Source organism: Acinonyx jubatus, chromosome B1, assembly GCF_027475565.1.
Source record: "Acinonyx jubatus isolate Ajub_Pintada_27869175 chromosome B1, VMU_Ajub_asm_v1.0, whole genome shotgun sequence".
Taxonomy (NCBI): domain Eukaryota; kingdom Metazoa; phylum Chordata; class Mammalia; order Carnivora; family Felidae; genus Acinonyx; species Acinonyx jubatus.
Genome location: NC_069382.1, coordinates 63,250,645 through 63,270,597, shown reverse-complemented (window position 1 = coordinate 63,270,597; position 19,953 = coordinate 63,250,645). Strand labels below are relative to the sequence as shown.

The 19,953-nt window shown below is 35.0% G+C and overlaps 1 pseudogene; it reads left to right on the top strand.

Annotated features, from left to right (window-relative positions):
* Positions 1 to 15,248, top strand: part of LOC106967474 (uncharacterized protein C3orf38 homolog) — a 51,381-nt pseudogene extending 36,133 nt beyond the window's left edge.
* Positions 15,249 to 19,953: the final 4,705 nt, after the last annotated feature.

The window sequence follows — 19,953 nt, the reverse complement described above, 5'->3', positions numbered from 1 at the left end:
GTTTCTTTGCTTTCTCCGTAAGCATCTTCATCAATTTTTTTTTCCTCCCTTAATGGGAATACTTCAATGTTTTACCACTAAGTATGATGTTTGCTCTAATTTTTCACAGATGCTTTTAACAAAGTTAAGAAAATTGATTTCTATTCTTACTAACAATTTTTATTACAAAAGGGTGTTAAGCTAACCCACTATGGGACAATGACTGAATGATGAATAGAGATGCGAGACTATTATGAAGGCCTAGATGACTATTTCTAATTTGTCTGATTTCTTAGGTCTCCCTATCTTTGGGCTCTTTGCTCTCTAAAGTATCCCCTCCTTTGGCATTTTTATCGTATTTCTAAAATATAAATCATAACATTACTTTAAAGCTTATTCAGTAACTCTCCATTACTTACATAATAAATTCTAACATCCTCTGCATAAAAATGCCTTCAAGGTATGATTGATCCCCTATTTATATCTCTAACTGTACTTCTTATAACTCTCTCAGTCATCTTTCAATTTATTTATACCAAAATACTCATTAATTAAACAAATATTTGATGGTCACTGATCAGTGCCAAGCAGGGTTCTAAATATTATGAAGATAGCAGTAAATAAATAAAATAAAATTATAAGCCTTCACAGACTCCACAACCCCATAGCAGGAGAAGCTGAAAAACAACTCCTATCATATCTTTCCTTAAATTTTTTTAAAGCCAACGTGAAAAACTGATGAGTATTGAAGAATGACAATGGATATAGTCAGTTCAGTCAGAAAGCCACACTCCAATTGCCGCTGCTATCTTTACTGGGGTATATCATCACAAATGACTTTTCTCTCAACTAAGAGAGAACTCTAGAAGCAATGTGCTCTTCCCTGGAAGGACTGGCAGTACCTTGTAGCATTTTACACCAGAACTATGCCAACTGTGACTCATTGCTGTCATTTAATAAACAGGAACTTGGATCATCTCATCATTCCACAGACGTCTTACTATATGCTGACATCATGCTAATTGAACTGGAAAAGGAGGAAGTGTAAATATTCCAGATGCTTTGGTGAGATACAGAAGATTAACATAAACCCCTGGAAAATACAGGGAGGGGTCTGTCACTTCATTCAAGTATCTGGGGCAGAGGGTGGTAAAATGGTCTTCAACATGTCATGATTTCCCTTCTTAATGAAGTACATGCTTCTACATCTGGTAATCTTTCCTGAAAGACCACAATGCTTAGTATTTGGAAGCCGTGTATATCACATTTCTGAATGATCTAAAGGCTTATCTGTCAGCTTGCGGTGGAGCCGAGAAAGAAGAGAAGAGATTCTCCAGGAAATAGAGGCTGAAGTTTAAGTAGCTTTTCCATTTTTGCCTCTATGATCCAGCAACCCCAGTGATACTTAAATGTTCTATACATATGATCTATGGAGACTGTGGCTGCTTTGGTAGGAAAATTACAACAAAGCCTCAGAATTCTGGAGCAAATACAAGCCAGTTTTTGGAAAGCCATTCTCCTTTGAGATGCATTTCTTGGTTTGAACATCTGATCACTGGATACTGGGAGAAATTAGGAACTGAGAAACTCATTATGAGCTGAGCTTTATGAGATCAATTAAAAATGTAGATTATACATTGTAGCATTCAACTTGAATATACTTATTTTGGGAATATCACCTAAAAGCCAAAGGAAGTTACATAAACAAGATGCTCACACTTCTTCTGGTCCTGCTCTTTTCTCAACCCACTTCTAAGCTTTCACGAAAAATTTCTATGACCAATTTTTATTGGAGAGGAAATAATTAGAGTATGATTTACAAATGATTTTGCATGACATGCTGGCATTAACTGGAAGTGGACTACATTTATAGTGAAGGTATAGAAGATATGAAAAACACTATCAATAGATTTGAGCTGTTATTTATACAGTGCTACACCCAACAATGATAGGAAATATATTCTTCTCAAGTACACATGCAACATTCATCTGGTTAGATCACATGGTAGGTTATTAAAAATATCTCAGTAGGGGCACCTGGGTGCCTTAGTGGGTTGGGCAGCCAACTCTTGATTTCGGCTCAGGTCATGATCTCACAGTTTGTGAGTTCAAGCCCCACGTCAGCCCTCTCTCTCTCTTGCAAAATAAATAAATAAACTTTAAAAAAAATTAAATGGCTAAGACTAAATCTAGCATATAGTTCTCAACTGGAGGTGGTCTTGTCCCTGCAGGGACATTTGGCAAACATTTGCAAACATTTTTTTTTTTCACAACTGAGAGTACTTCCGGCATCTAATGGACAAATGCCAGGAAGCTGTTAAACATTCTACAGTGACAGACAGCATCCCACAACAAAGATTTTTCTGGTATAAAATATCAGTAATGTCAAGGTTGAGAAACCTGATCTGGCATAAAAGATCTCTACAACAAAATGCTATGAGACCCAACTGAGAGAAACTTAAAAAGACCTACATCAGTTGAAAGTTATAATAGTTCATGGATTGTTATGATGAGTATCCTCTCTAGGTTAATTTTTTGATTCAATATAATTCCCATTAAAACTTCATCAAGTATTTTGTAAAGAAAGAGACAAGTTTATTTTTAAAATGTTATAGAATCCTACCGGATCTAAAATAGCTAAAACAATCTTGAAAAAAAGAGAAAAAAAGCAGTCCTTACACCACCTGATTTCAAAACTCTAGTGTAGCACTGGCATACAAACAGACACTTGAACAGAATGGAGTCTAGAAATAGACCCACACATATACAATCAATTGATTTGCAGTTAAGGTGCCAAGTTCACTCAGTGAACAAAGGAAAACCCTTTTATTTATTTATTTTTTGATGTTTGTTTATTTATTTATTTTGAGAGAGAGCAAGAGAGCACAAGTCAGGGAGGGGCAAAGAGACAGGGAGATAGAGAATCCCAGGCAGGCTCCACACTCAGTGAGGAGCCCATTGAGGGGCTTGATCCCACAACCGCAAGATCATGACCAGAGCCAAAATCAAAAGTTGGATGCTTGAATGACTGAGCCACCCAGGGTCCCCCAAGGAAAGCCTTTTAAAAAGATGTGTCTATACTATAGCTAAAATCTACATGGAGAAAACAAAGCAGAAAAAAAGTTGTCTCCTATCTCACACCAAACAAAAAATAATTTTGATGGATCATGTGCCTAAGCACTAACCAAAAACTTAAAAATTAATTAAGTGAATTTCATAAAAATTTAAACTTTATGCTTCTCAAAGAAACACCACTAATAAAATGGATAAATAAGCCACAGACTGGGGAAAAATATTTATAACACATGTGACAAAGGATTTGCACCCATAATACATAAAAAAGCCTACAGATTAATAGTAAAATGACAAACATTGCAATTTTTTAAGTGAACCAAAGATTTGGACACTTTAACACAAGAGAGGTACTAATGTTCAGCAAACACACAAAAGAGCGCAAACTAAAACCATAAATGAGATACCATTTCACACCCAGGACAGTGGCTAAAATGAAGAGAACTAATCCCACTGCCTATTGGTAAAGATGGAGCAAATGGTAACGGCCCCTTGGACTTCCTTGGAGAGCTCTTCCCCTGCACTCTCGGGTCATGTGTTTCAGGGGGAGTGGAGCCAACCTGTAGACTTCACTGGTAGGCAGAAGATTTGAGCCTGATCCAAGCTGACCAACTAAAGTTAGGAAAGTCAGAACTGGATCTTTTAATTCTTGAGAAAGCAATGCTGACTTTTGTATTGGCACCTGAACTGGCACACTGTAAACAGGGTACATTTGGTGGTCACTGTGATCATCACCGTAACAGAACCTTCATGAAAAGAAAGCTACCGCAGAGTTATCCAGAGCCAAGAGGTAGAAAGATAGATCATTTTGGCACTGAATCCAGCAATACATGAGCTTGCTCTAACCCTGGATTTGTCAGTTAGGAAAAACAATAATATTCCCCTTTACACCAAGCCAGTTTGAATCCTTTATTTTTTTACTTGCAACTAAAAAGGTCTTGATTAGAACTGAAATAAACCACATTCAATTTTTTCTTTTCCAGTAAACAAAACTAACCTAGAATACATGTTAGGATCCATCTGTGTGCTATATTCTTTTTTATGCATAACCTGGGGGGTATACATATTTTTCTGCTTTATAAGTAAAATATTTCAAAAAGTTTCTTCTAAAAATGTAGAAGATGTACTATAATGTGCTATACCTATTTTAAGCTGACACTTTACTTGTGGGGAAGAAAATCAGTGGTTAAAATGAATGTGACCACTTGATTAGACTACAAAGAAACCAGCAGTGCCCCAAGAAATTAAAATCCATTATCTAAAGTGGTTGGGATACAGAATAAACAGGAATATAGTGATATGTATTACTTTCAAGCAGAAAAATCAAAGTATAACCAAGTTATTCTTGCTGCTGGTCGAATTAAACTGCTGGATTTAGAAAAATCTAATTCTATGAAAGTCTGAGAATACCTGCAGATGGCTGAGATAAAGAGTACTCAGAAATTTAAGAAAGAATGATCATCAAGGAAATATTTCTTAAAAGCCTGTGATGGTTGTATCTACCATCTATCACAAAGACATTAAAAAAACTATTTTTTGGACTTTTATTCATTTTTGAGAGACAGAGAGAGACAGAGAGCAAGCAGGGGAGGAGCAGAGAGAGAGGGAGACACAGAATCCAAAGCAGGATCCAGGCTCTGAGCTGCCAGCACAGAGTAAGATGCAGGGCTCGAACTCACTTACCCGGAGATCATGACCTGAGCTGAAGTCAGATGCCGGACCTACTGAGACACCCAGGCGTCCGTATCACAAAGACATTTCTAAAATGAGAATTATGTATGAGGTTCAACATCAAATTAGTCAACTAGAGTACAAAATCCACAACTTTCAGAACTAAAATATAATGAATATATATAATCAATGGTGTTATTTTTGGAATAAATTTTCAAAGACAAAAAACCAAATTAGCCTGACATTTTAATATTAAAGCACAATAATAGTCTTCCGTTCATTATATAATATTCTTCTAATAATTTCTTTTGTTTAGGTTCTAAGTCAGGCATACAGATCTAGCTCAGATAACAAGAAAAGCATCTTTCTTCTTTTTTTTCTTATTAAGAAAAACATCTTTTATTTATTTATTTATTTTAAATATTTATTTACTTTGAGAGAGATCTAGAGAGAGTGCAGGAGGGGCAGAGAGAGAGAGAGAGAGAAGGAGAATTCCAAGCAGGCTCTGCACTGTCAGCAGTGTGAGATCATGACCTGAGCCAAAACCAAGTGTCGACACATAACCCTCTGAGCCACACAGGCACCCCAAGAAAAACATCTTTTAATAGATGTAAATAACAAGTTGCATTTGTTAAAAGCTTATTATTATTAAGCACTATGCTATTTTCTTTAAATGCATTATCATATTTAATCCTTACAATAACCCTGTGTTATAGATATCATTAAGGTCATTGCAAAAATGAGGAAACTAAGAATTACTTAAGTCAAATAAATATCTGTCATAAGTTATACAACATATGTAGATTTGGTTTGTCTCACTTCAGATTCCAAATATAAGTCAAAATAACAGAAAATTTCTTTGACATAAATTCAGGCACAATGAGTGAACTAAAAAATCTGCAAATTTAGGAACTACAGAAATAAAAATATACTGAATTAAAGAAAACTCAGTCCTCAACTTTCTGCTACTGGCTTTAACTCAGGTTTAACAGATCTCTCTCTTCAGGCGTGTAATCTCCATACTAAAATCTTTAAAAACTCAACTGCTGATAATTTTTCTAATTCTGTTGGAAGAAACAAAGCTCAATTCCCTCTGTGAACATTTCTAAAAATCTAAATTATGGTCTGATATGAAAAAAAACCCATCAAATTAGTACAGATAATCTTGGAGAAAGCTACAACCATAGATTTGGCAATAGATGTGGAGAAAGGTAGACCTTTTTCTTTTTTTATTCATTTCTGTTTATAACAAAGCCTTCAACGTGTATATTTCTGTTTTCTCCTATTTTACATTCACATTTTACTCATCTGCTTAAAAAAAGTCAAAGAATGTGATAAACTAATGTAATGAGGATTTTAAAAATGAATTACTTCATTTCCTTTCAGCAGCTTAGACTATTATGGTTGCTTCCAGCACATGTGCGACTCATATTCCACCCCTGGATTCTCTTCCTCATCCATCTTCATGGTGCCTTCAGTTCCGAGGTGCTAACATAGACATGTGCGTGCTGCCTAGTGCACAGCAGTAAACAGAGCCATCGTGTTGGAGAGCTCATCTTTGAATATTGCATTGGCACATGTTTCAGAAAAGAAGACACATTTTCCAGAAATCGCACACTGTAATTAATATGTGACTTTCTTCCCAATCTTTTCCTCCAGACACCAAAGTTCTGAGTTTAATTTGCTCATTAAAAACCATTCATTTCCTTAATACTCATCTTAATATCCATCATTATTTATTTGGACCACAAAATCTTATTACTTTAGTTGAAATTTTCCCAAATATAAATTATATGAATATGAATAGAATTTGGGGGGGCACAATTACTTACAAATAGTTATTCATGGCATTGCAAAATATTTCAAATCATAGAAAGCAAGGGAATTTTCTTTTTTTATTTTATTTTATTTTTTAATTTTAATTATTTTTTTAAGAAACAAATGGACACATTTTATTGTATTATTATATTCAATAATAGTTATTTTTTTCCTATGTGCCCAGTGCTGCTGATGTTTTTACTGTTGCATTCACTGTACATTTTTTGACTCCAAAAAATTTAAAAATTATTTTAATGTTTAATATTTCCAATATACAAAGAATTCTCAATAAAACAAATAATTGAAGGAAATGAGAAGCAAAAGATATAAACAGACAATTCACAGAAGAGGAAATTCAAACATCAACAGGCATATAAAATGATCTTCGATGTCTCTACTATTAAGGACAACACAAAATAAAACCATAATTGAGATGTTATTTTTAACGCATCAGATTGGCAAAATTTAAAAGAGTGAAAACATTCCCTGCTGACAGTGTTTCAGAAAAACAAGAGGGCAACTTACTGAAATTGTTTTGGAAAGAAATCTGTCAATAACTGTTGCTATAAAAAGACATACACCCTTTGAGTCGAAAGTCCCATTATTCTTCTAATCTCACCTCCAGAAATAAATAAAAGAATACCTTCATATAAAAAATAAGCTGCTTTTTGTAGCATGGTAGCACCAGAATGTCTATCAGCTGGAGAATGCTGAATAAATTACGTTATACCCGTGCCCTGAAGCTGTAAAAAGTGTATCTATATCCACGGACCTGAGGAGATATTAAAGTGTACTATAACTAAAAAAAAAAACAAACAAAACAAAGTTTGAGTGTAGCAGGTAAAAAATGGTTCCATTTTAAACAAAACAAAATTAAAAAATTTACATGTGTTACATATGCAAATAAAAAAATCCTGGGAAAGCCCATTTGAGCAACAAGGGGCTGAACAAAATGGAATTATATGTGTATACACACACACACACACACACACACACACACGGGGGCTGTTAAACTTGGTTTACATAGGGGATAAGATCAGAGATGGGTTGAGAAGTATGAGATCATTTTTTTACTGATAAAAGTCTGCATCATTTTTCTCATTAAAATAAGTTTGCATTATCTGTTGTAATTTTAAAATCTAAAATAGAAAGACTTTTAAAAAATGATGCTGTAGTGATGATCTAAGGCCAATTTCAATGTTGAAGAAATCCCAGCAAGATCTGAAGCCAGTGTGGGGAGTAAAATTTTGTGTCTATGGAGTGGGTCACACACATAGCTCCAGGGGCCTTGCAGTTCTGCTCTGTGGATGGCCACTGGCAAGCATTCAGATTGAAAATGCTGCATCAGCTCACATCCAGCTGAATTCAGTAAGAGGCCTCCTCCCTGAAAAAGAGAGTTTTGATATGCTTAGAGGGGAACTGAAGCACTGGAAAGAGAAAATTGAGCAAAGTTGTGGAGAGGTGAGTCAGGAGATGATGCCATCAAACCCTTCCTGAGAGGAAAGCCTAAAAAGGGGAGGGACAGAACTTATTCATGAATGCAAGTCAAGAAGTTTAGGACTCTTCAATCTTTATCCTTCACCAAGAACAGCTGGTGATGACACCGTTTTGCTGGACACCATTCTGAGGGCCTTATCCATTTAACTCATTTAATTCTCCAACAAACAGAGGAAGTTGGTCCTATTGTTATCGGCAATGTAGCTGAAAGACAGAGAAGTTAATAGTCTATGGTCGTACAGCAAGTAAGTGGCAGAGTGGAATTTGAACCCAGATAGATAGTCTAGCTACTTAAGATCTCTCTACAAATTCTACTTCCTAGAATATGTCAAATTAGTTGATACCTTCAAGTCTGAAATGTTTTCCCTTTGTATGTAATATTCTTTTCTGCTCATCCAATATTAGCATTTCCTTTCCCAGTCTCTTCACTGCCTAAGACCCAACAGCTGCCATTTTTCATAATACTTACAGCAATGCTATAAGAACATGTTATGATACTAAATGACATGAAACTGCCAATATTCGAACAATTTGGACCTACAAAAGTGGCAGTCTCATATGTTTCAATGTAATATGTGCCTGTGTTTGTGAATATTATAGATATATATTTCCCCGTGAAGAGGAAACTCCCTTGGTGTCCCAACACTTTTTAAAAATTTGCTTCTCCAAAGTCTATCAGAGTATCTTCTCCATAGTCTATATTCAGCAAACAGAATATTGACATAAATGCTGATAAAGAGAAATTCTGAAGTAGAAAGGGAGTTGCAGAAATAGAAAGGAGATGATAAAGCAAAAGACTCTGAGGGCATGAGAATTGAGGGTGCAGAAATCAGTGTTATCATTTGGCCAAATTCTTAAGAAGAGGCATCAACATTGTTCATAAAATATATCTTTCTATTGTACCTTTAGGGTCAAAAACACTCTCAAGTCTATTGATTAATTGATGTATTTCCTGTTTCAATGTTGAAGGACACAAAAGCAAAAGAAGCAGAAATTCTAAATGAGTGGGAAATATAAAATTTAATTGAGTTAATTCTTTAAAAATGGGAAATGACGTGAATCAGTCTTATGAATGCTTGGAAAGTGCACTTAAGATCAAAGAGACAACAGTGAAAGGAAAGCTTTCAGTGGAAAATTTTCAGGATGAAGACAGTACTCAATGCAGTGTTCTCTCTTCCACTGAATACATGGATGGTAGAGTAATAGTCTTTACAAATATTGAATGTGGCTAAACTAAATAGAAGTTTTTAAGATAAAGGTGAATGTAAACCAGCACCAGTATCTATAATCCATTTCTTTTATGAGGGAAGAAATGAATTTTTAAGACACACTAGTAAGGGCAAAACTGGAAAGGGTTAGAATGAGGATGACTGATATGGGCATAGGTGACATTTTAGTTCTCAGAATTGTGATTTGTAAATTCTCTAGTTTGTGAACAAATCCATACAGTATGTCACAGCCTTTGAGTGGATAACGGGGCCTCTTAGATACCTGAGATGAATACTACCTCCTATCTTCTTCTTTCTTCTTTAAATTCAAATATCATTACCACTTCTCTCTTTACTACCTCAAAGCTTCTATGAAGTTCACCCTTTCTTTCTTCTTAATTCAAAGCCACTGTTTCTTTCAGTGCTCTGGACTTACTATATTTCTGCCTTCATCTTTAAAAAGTCGTAGCACTCTTTCTCCATTGATTTCCAAGCCTGATCCATGACCTCTGTCTCCCCTAATCTTAAAAACTTGCTGGGCCCTGGGTGGCGCAGTCAGTTAAAGGTGTTTGGCTCAGGTGATGATCTCACCGCCGTAGGTGAGTTCAGGCCCCACGTCGGGCTCTGTGCTGACAGCTTGGAGCCTGGAACCTGCTTCAGATTCTGTGTCTCCCTCTCTCTGCCCCTCCCCTGCTTATGCTCTCTCTCTCTCTCTTTCAAAAATAAATAAATGTATTTTTTAAAAAAACTCATAAAATTGTTATCTTTTTAAACACTGTACCATTAGTGGTAAAAATTCTCAAAAGTCTTGTCTTATCTCACTGGCTTAATTTTCTCACCAGTAACTCCATCCTTACCTACTGTAATTGACTTCCACCTTCCTCTCATTATTCAGTGCATCTGTTCTCTTGAAGATTTCAGAAAAAAAGAAAGAATAGTTAATGGGGTAAGGTCTCAGACATCATGAGAAGTTATGTGAGCACAGAAACAAGGTTACAAGAAAGTCTTGAAAAGGGGAAGCAATGTCAAAAATGGGAAAATGCCTAGAGAGCAGAATGTGGAGAAAGGCTTGGTAAAGCCATGTCCAGGAAAGAGTATTGCTAGTCAACCTAAAATGACACGATATTGGGAAACAGTACTGTAGAAGGATCTGACTTTTGTGAGACCCAGCAAACGAAAACCTGGAGAGTCTGTCTTGACTGGGAATTCATGAACTACTTTCATGAACTACAAAGAGAAGTCATTATCACAATAACTAAAAGTGTCTGCATATAGGTCATGTGTTTACTGTATAATTTCAGATATTTTTGTTGTGGTGAGCGTAGATGAAAGTAGAAAAGAGAGAGAAGGATAAGAGCGACATGCAACCTGGAAGAGAGATAATAGTCTGAAGTTTCCATGTGTTTAAGAAGCCTCTGATATTTGTTATCCTGAGGCTAGGAATCCAAGTTCAGAAAACTCTTTGCTAGCTTTCACCATGTACCTAAAAACTGGGATGACTTCTTCCTTTCTCAAAGACTCTCAAAGACTTATTAAGTTTCCTTAACTTCCTTACCACCTATATCAGACCAGTTTTCCTGGGAGGACTTTGTAGGCATTGGCCCACAGGTGGATCAATATTTGTTACCTGAAATGGCTTATCACAACTGATTTAATAACTACCATTCTCAAGTAAGAAGCCCCAGGGTAAAATTTTGGTTGCATAAAGTAACCAATTATAACTTGGTAAGAAGGAGGACAGCTTCTTACAAGATAATCACCACAAGATAACCTCGCCATGAAAAATACAGAAATTTAGTAAGAGTTGTTCAATTCTGGGGGTGGGGTGGGGGTGTGGGGAAGGGCCACAGGAATCAGATATTATTTTTAAATGTTTCACTTTCATTTACAAAAGTAAGATATATAAAATTGTTGTTTAGATAGTGTAAGGAATAGCCTCCTTATAGATCCAGAAAAATAGAATGTAAAAACAAAATAAAAAATATTCCCAACAGATAACCACAATAAATTCTCCTTCATCAGTTCATTCAGTTGTTAACCATTTCCTGCTGGTGCTTGGGTTAGTAGTCACATTGGGCCACTTCTCAACTAAAACTGAGGAGTTTCCTCAGATATCCTGATGCAGTCCACTGATACAGTCTGAAAGTTGTCTAAATGATGTCTGTTCAGAAGCCTGTCCTCAGAATCTATTCTCTGAAATGTCAATATTAGTATTAGTCCAAGTTTTTAAGTTTCCTAAAGATCTTGGAAATTATCTTCAAGCTGACATACCACAAAACATGATTAGTCTTGAAACAAGGCTTACCACAATCATGATTCAATTAAGATAATAAAATTTAGTTTTTGATAATGGCAAACATTATGTAAGAGTAAAGGTAGCCTATTTGATCAGTAAACCTATTTAAGTTTAGAAAAAAACAAACTCAAATAGAACAAAATAGAACCTTTTTTACATTTAACATTGATGAATCAGAAGATACATGCCTTTTTTTTAATTAAAATTATTTAACTGGTCCTGTTGGCTATAGGATTATCTTAATTATAGAAGCCTAGAATCTTAAAACATTTTTGAGTTAGTATTCGTAAGAAAGTAAATTTTAACATTTATTCCAACCATGGGCTAGAAAAAGATGCCCTTTGTGGGCTGAATTTATCCCTCACACAAACAGTTTATTATGTCTACATAGTACAAATGGGCTACCATTAACTAAAGACCAGGGGTCTTGAAATTTTTTCTTTACTTATTCTCAGAAAATTTAAGGTGACATCAAAAATTTTTTGTTATTAATTTAAAGATGTAATGTCTGTCATATTATTAACATTGCCTTTTAAAATTGTTATATCACATTTTTAATATATCTGATGGAATTAGAATGACATATCAAATCTGAAAGGGATAAATGAATTCTAACTACATGCAGTGAGTTCTCTAGAGTTCAGGGCACCATGCCCTAGATTGTCCTAGATTGCAATAGTGGGAATATTTTGCCCTGGACCTGCATTTAATAAGTTCTGCTATTAAGAGAGCAGTTTTTTTAAATCTAATTTGTGGAAATTGGCATCAAAAATAAAACAAGGTATTGGACCAAAAGTAAAATGGAAGGTACAACAGGTATATTAATTATTATATTGTCTTTTAAATGCACTATTTATACAGTAGACTCTACACAATAAACTAAAATTAGGTTCCTCTAAATCTAGTAAGTTCATGGTAGCAGTATATACCATCAGAGATAGTCACGACAATCAAAGATAAAAAAAGAGAAACAGCTTATCAGTGACAACAAGCAGGAGTTTCACACTAATGAAATAATACATATGGCTGTGCATTATCCAGGAATCTGGTCACATGTAAAGGAAAACGTGTTTCTTATGCATCTAAGCAAATAGCACAAAAAATTAAACAATCTATTGGTCTATCAGAAATAAACATGGAACTTAACTTCCTCTACCTTGAAATCATACAAAGTATAATTTCATACAATAGACACAAATGAATGATAATCTTTACTTTCTTTTTTATCAGGAGGCTGAAAATGCCTTTCATCAATCTTAAATATTCCATTTCCAAAATCCATAGTTGAATAAGGCAGAGAGATATGTCAGGGCTTGTGAACTGGATGAAATAAAATGCTGCCAACTTCAGTATTTCTTACTATTGTTCTTTGCTTTGCTCTCCCGAAACTTTAAGCAACAATGCTTTGACAATAGTTGAAAGATAGGAAAGACCTTATTAAACCAAAATGTCATCATTGCCACCACGCCAAACCACAATATATCTTGAATTCAGAACATACTCATATGGGTTAAAGTAACTTTCTAATTGGCTTTAACTTTACCAAAATTAGCAACAAGGCAAGGAAAGATGTAATGATTTATTGCTGGTTCATGGTGACTGCATTAAAGAAGGCTTTGCCAGAATCCATATTTTGAAATGTTTCTTTGTTTGACATTCTGGAAGATTTCACAACTGGTGATGAATGATAACAGTAGGATAGATGAAAGGTATGACTTTCTTTGAAAAGTGGTAACAGGGGGAATCATGAAAGAAGATATTGGGGGAAAAAATCACAGGGGTGTCCTCAGGCAGATCAATGTTAGGAACAAAAACATGGAGTTAAGGATTTGGAAATAGGTTCACTTAAAATATTCCATGCTTACATGCCATTTGGAAAGTCTTCAAGCCCCACCCTCTGCAAGGTCCATCTACCTTAGTTTGAAGACTGTGAACATAACTTGCTAAAATTATTATGCTGAGATCTCTTTAGTTTAACTTCCTAAAGGACTTTAATAATGTAATATTTTTAAATGAAATATTAAAAGAGAATATAATCCAGATGTAATTGCATCAACAGACAATTAAATTTTTGTGGAAATTGACCATCTATTTCTAAAATTTATATGGAAATCCAAAGGACCAAGAATAGCCAAGGCAATATTGAAAACAGAAAGTGAAAGAAATGGAGGACTTAAACTACTAAATATTAGAACTTATGAAAAAGCAATGATAATTAAGGCAACAAAGCATGGGCATAAGGATAAACAAATAGACCAATGGGACAGAAACAAACCCATGCATGTATAGTCACCTGATATATGAAAAAGATAACACTCCAGTGCAGTGAGGGAAGGATGTTTTGAGGTTTTATTTTTTTCATGGTGCTGTACGACTATGTCAAAAATTGTATCTTGACCCCCACCTTCACACCACATACAATAATCATTTCAAGATGAATTATAGATCTGTATGTGAAAGATAAAAATATGAAGCCTGCAAAAGAAAACATGGAGAATATCTTCAGTAGTCTTGGGTAGGGCAAAGATTTTTTAAGCATAACACAAAAAGTACTAACTAGAGAAGGAAAACCAATGATAAATAGGGCTACATTCTGTTCATCAAAAAAAAGTCTTGATGGCGTGAAATTGCAGTCCAAAGAATGAGAGAAGATATTTGAATACATCTACCCAATAAATGTGGTATACAAAATATTTAAAGTACCCATAAAAGTCAGCAATATAAAAACAAACAACCTACAGGCAAAGAATTTGAACAAGCCCTTTCAGGTGACCAATAAACATATGAAGATGCTCAACCTCATTAGTCAGTTGGGAGGTACAAATTAAAACCAGGATGCAATACCACTTAAACAATAAAATCCAATTAGACTAAAATAAAAAATATGAACAAAACCAAACCTTGATGAAAACAGTGCACAACTTGAATTTTCATATTCTGATGTGAGAGTTTAAATTAGTATAATTACTATGGAGAGGGTTGAAAGATTTAGCAAATAAAAAGAATACTGTTTATGGAAAAATATTTGTCAGTACATGTTAAAGGTGAACCTGTGTACAGCCAAATGACAAAGGAATTACCCCTGATTTACATAACCAATAAAAATAACTTCACATGAATCCTTTTCTAGGACCATCTCAAGATGAATGGAGCTTTGGCACTTCTGGTATGATGTCACATTTACATTTTTATCGCAGCACATGTGAACAAAATGCGATAGACCACCATGGAGCAGAAATCGTGAGCCTTTGTCTGCTGTCACCAGTGAAAGAATATTTTTTCTCAGTCCTGATCTAGACTTCTGTGGCCTGCAGGGTGCTTCATCTCCCCATGGTCCAATTATGGTTAGAGTTGATGAAATTGCCCAGTGAGGGAACACATGTTTGGGCATTTTTCAACAAAGTTTTGGACTTATCTGCTGTGCTTTTGTGGAGAATACTTAGAAAATTAAATTTATTAACCTCAGAATTATTGGAGAAGGTTCCCTTGCTCTGAAAACTGGCTTGCTAATGATACAGGCTATTATTTTTGAAACTAGTGATCTAGAAGCCTTTTATAATGTAATTATTTTATGTGGTACTAACGAAGTATGACTTAATGTAAGGCAGGCATTGCATAGTGGAAACGGAGATTACGCTTTGTGTGGTGTAAACGAGGCATTATTGAACAAAAGAGAACTGAGTTTACCTAACCCTCTAAAGCATTAAGCGCTGTATGTCTAAAAAAAACCCTAAACAGAAACTCTACATCAGTAATTCTAAGGATTGACATATTCTAGTTGAAATATCTTTCTTGACGATAGGCTAACATATAATGTGAATATTTGCTTCTTTCTCCCTGAGTTGTAGCAAATGTTCTCTGAGTGCTTGATGCAGTTCATCAAATAAATCCCACTTTAGATGGTATTAATTAATGGTGTGCCTTAGACACCAGGTAATATTTTCATTTTACTTAATGAATATTATAATATCTGTACTTTCCATGTGGGAAAGGATTAATAATGTTCAAGGTCTTTTCAAGTTTCTCATTTAATCTAAACCTGGATAATTTCATAAATGCATCTCATGACAGTATTGCTAAAAAAAAAGTACACACTTTAGAGATGTTTAATGTAAACTCAAAGTTCTCATTTTAGGAAACTTGAATAACATTCTTATGCAAAAAAAAAAAATTCCAATAATTTAGCAAGTGGAGAAACCTTTACTTTGCCTTTTTAAAATTTGAGGAACATTTGTGGTGCCTGGGTGGCTCAGTTGGTTGAGCGGCCAACTTCGACTCAGGTCACAATCTCACAGTTTGTGAGTTTGAGCCCCTCATCGGGCTCTGTACACAGCTCGAAGTCTGGAGCCTGTTTGGGATTCTGTGTCTCCCTCTCTCTCTGCTCATCCCTTACTAGTACTCTGTCTCTCTTTCTCTCAAAAATAAATAAAAACATTTAAAATTTGTTTTTAAATTAAAAAAATAAATTTGAGGAACAGTTTTCAAAGTTATCTACTACAGTCCAAGCAAAATATCTTATCATCTACATCTTCTGAGCGATTTTGGGCAATGATAAATGTTGCCCTCAAAACAGACCTTATTCTTACCAAAGGCAACAGTTTTATGGAGCATTTATTTTAATATAAATGAATAAAGGAAACATTGAAATGTTTTAAAAGGTTTGCTCATTTCCTGATTTTTAAATAGATTACTGCTTTTGATTGATCTTGGAAGAGGAGAGAAAGAAAGAAAGAAAGAAAGAAAGAAAGAAAGAAAGAAAGAGAAGAAAGAAAGAAAGAAAAGAAAGAAAAAAGAAAGGAAGAAAGAAATCTCAAATTTATAATGTGGGCATACTTACGTACTATATATACTCTCACATCATAAATTTAAATTATTAGAATGTTTCACCTCAAAATTGTCTTACTAGGTTTTAGTTACAAAGTTAAGTTGCAGATTAATTACATAGTTGCTTTAAAATTTAAATTCCTCATCATCTGACAGTCATTTGAATTCACAAACTGTCATTTGGAAAAAAATTCAACAGGGAATTGTTGTGATGATATATTATATATGTTAATTTAAAAAATTTTTCATTTTAGAGAGTGTGCACAAGCAGTGGGGAGGGAGGGAGGTGGAGAGAATCTCAAGCAGGCTTCCCGCTCAGCATGGATCCCGATGTGGGCCTCCATCCTACAATCCTGGCATCATGATCTAAGCCAAAATCAAGAGTCAGACGCTTGACCAACGGAGCCACTCAGGTGCCTCTGTGCATGTTAATTTTTTACCTTTAACTTTGCTGGTGATCATCTAGGGGTGACTGATAAGAATTTTGGAAGCAGGAGGAAAAAATTCATCTTTTTTTTTTTAATGTCATGCCTCTTGTGAGGAGTACAAATTGATATGTCTTAAAGTAAGAATTTAATAAGGAGGGAGATCCCTTTTGTCTCCTAAAAGAATAGTGTAGTGTATTGTTTAGGCTTAAAGGCAGGTTAACTTTTATTTCTTTAAGTATGAGGTATCATTATAACATGCAATTGATAAATGTCCTAAGGTAAAAGTTAAAAACTAAAATAAATAAATACATTCATGTGTTTACAAAAATACTGTATACTAATGTTCATAGCAGCGCTACTTTATAGACTTAAACTAAAACCCAATGTTTGTCAATAATTTAAAGATATAAATATCCTGTGGTATATCCATGATTTGGGATACTGTCCAGCAGAGAAATTGAATGAATGTCAAGTACAGTTAACAATATGGAAAATTCCATAAGCACAATGTTCAGGAAATGAAACCAGATATAAAATAGTGCACACTGTAATATAACATTTACATAAAGTTCAAAAACAGGTAAAAGTAATCTGTGGAGCTAGAAGTTAAAATAGTGGTTCCTCTGAAGAGAAAGAAGAAACAACACATGGGCGGGGGCAAGAACGTGGCTTCTGTAATGCTGCTATAATTCTTCACTCAGTGTGAGCTAGAAGAATGTTTCCACTTTGTGGAAATTCACTGAACTGTGCACCTATGATTTGTGCACTTTTTGATTGGATAATATACATCAAAACAGTTTGTTAATTTTTTAAATAAAAATTTATATGGAAGGATTTAAAGTACCTTAAAACCTTGGGTTGCAAATAACTTGTTCTATGAGTATACCTCAAGATGAGCAAACATTTTTAATAAATTTGAATTTGATAAATGAGCAATGTTTTGCAATACAAGTAGTACATGTCACTGAATGTCCCATGATTACAACTGAGCCAATGGTTGTTCTCTTTCCCTCTCTCCCATGCTGCAGGAGTGTGGGTGATCATCAATCCAATGCTACATTTCCGTGAAATTCTCAAAAGGAGGCAAAAGCAAGTGTCATTGGAAAGGTTTTTTGTTAGAGTTTCATGAAAAGAAAAAGATTCCATTGAGCTGGTAGATAGCAGTGATTAGTGATAGCAAAAGTCCTCCTACACAATAACCCTCCTCCTCCTCTTGGCTCCCTCACACCAGCCACAAAGGTTTTCAAAGGTAAGTGCAGGTTAATTTGTTTATTTTTCTTTATATTTTCTGTATTATTTTGTATTAAGTTACAGTACTGTAATCATTTTTATATGAATCTTTTTGGGTTGTGGAAGGAATCATCTGAGTTTCCATTATTTCTTATGGGGAAATTCACTTTGACACACAAGTGCTTTGGATTACAAGCATGTTTCTGGAATGAATTATGCACCTAATCCAAGGTTTTACTGTGTATGAAAACAATACCATTTATGTGTGAGTGGGTTGGTGTAAACAGAAGTTAAAGTGTTCTAACATCCTTGCATTGTCTAGAGAGAGTGAAACTACCAATTAACCAAATGCCCCTATTTTCAAATAACTTGTACAGCTGGTTGAGTTAGGTGACTGTTAATGTAATTAATGTCTGTTATTTATTTGGCCTCAATCTCTTACCTAAAGAGTAGATGCTATCAGAATAGTTCAGGGAGTGGTATTTAGCGCAGGTGAAAATTTGAAATGAAAGTATACTTTTTAGGGTTTTGGGAATAGATTACTATATACTCAGTAATTTTCAGAGGATGACTAACTTGGGCCAAGGGTAACTTTTCTATTCTGCTGTCAAACCTTTTGTGTATAAATGGAGCTTTAACACTTCAATGCTACCATAAGAATAGAGCAGTAGATACAATCCTAAAGAGTCAGATATCTGTAAGGCCAAGAGACAAAAAGACAAGACATCAGCTTAGCAGCATCTGGGTACCGAGGGAGGTTCCCATAAGTGTTTCTTCGATGTACAGATGACCCTGTCTCCTGAACTGACGAGAAAGCTCAGGTACCACACTATAGCTATTTGTTGTGTTTTATTTTTACAAAATCTCTGTTTATACTGAATAAAAAATCTATTTAAATCAGAAACATAATTCAGGAGGGGAAATAAAAAAGAAATGAGACAGGTATAATGGAATTTAGGAACCAGTTTTAGAAACAAAACAAGTGACATTCTCTTTCTGGAGAGTAAGTTTCCTCATCTGAGAAAATGGGGATAATAATAAAATACATATTTCAAGATTACTGCGAGAATCATATGAAACACATAACTTTAAAATCAGGCTTAGGGCGCCTGGGTGGCTCAGTTGGTTAAGCATCCGACTTCAGCTCAGGTCATGATCTCATGGTTCGTGATTTCAAGCCTCGAGTCGGGCTCTGTGCTGATAGGTCAGAGCCTGGAGCCTGCTTCGGATTCTCTGTCTCCCTCTCTCTCTGCCCCTCCCCCACTCATGCTCTTTCTCTCTCTCTCTCAAAAATAAACAAACACTAAAAAAAATTAAAAAAAATAAAATCAGGCTCCACGACATACTAGCTATGTTACGTTGGGCAAGTTATGCAAACATAAGCTCTCTCCACTTTAGCTTTCTCATCTGTGAGATAAGAATATAGTAGAATTTATCATTCATGGAGTGATTTTCTTTTGAACACGTTAGTATAAATAGTGTGATGTACACACACATGTGAATGTATATGTCCATATGTGTGTGTGTCCACTTACTTTCACCTACATGTGTGGGATGCTTAGTTTGCTTTTGAAGTACACTAATGCATAATCCATACCACAATCCATTTGTTAATAACATATGGTTATTCAAATAACTTTTCATTGGTGAAATACATTGTATTTAAGATAATGGGCTTGACCATAAATTTTATGCATATTGCTCTCCCTTTGAAGGTATGAGATATAAGGATCTGGAAAAGTCAGCCATCTATCTTTCGGAGGAACAACACTCCACATCTAGAGCTCTGTGTCTTCCACTTCACAGGGTACTCCTGATCCAACTAAATGATGGCTATTTCTCCTTTTGGAATATAATTGGTTCCAGAGCTGATCATCAGTACACTTTACAGTATAGTCCTTCTGGCAGGGTATCTTCTGATTAGCTCAAT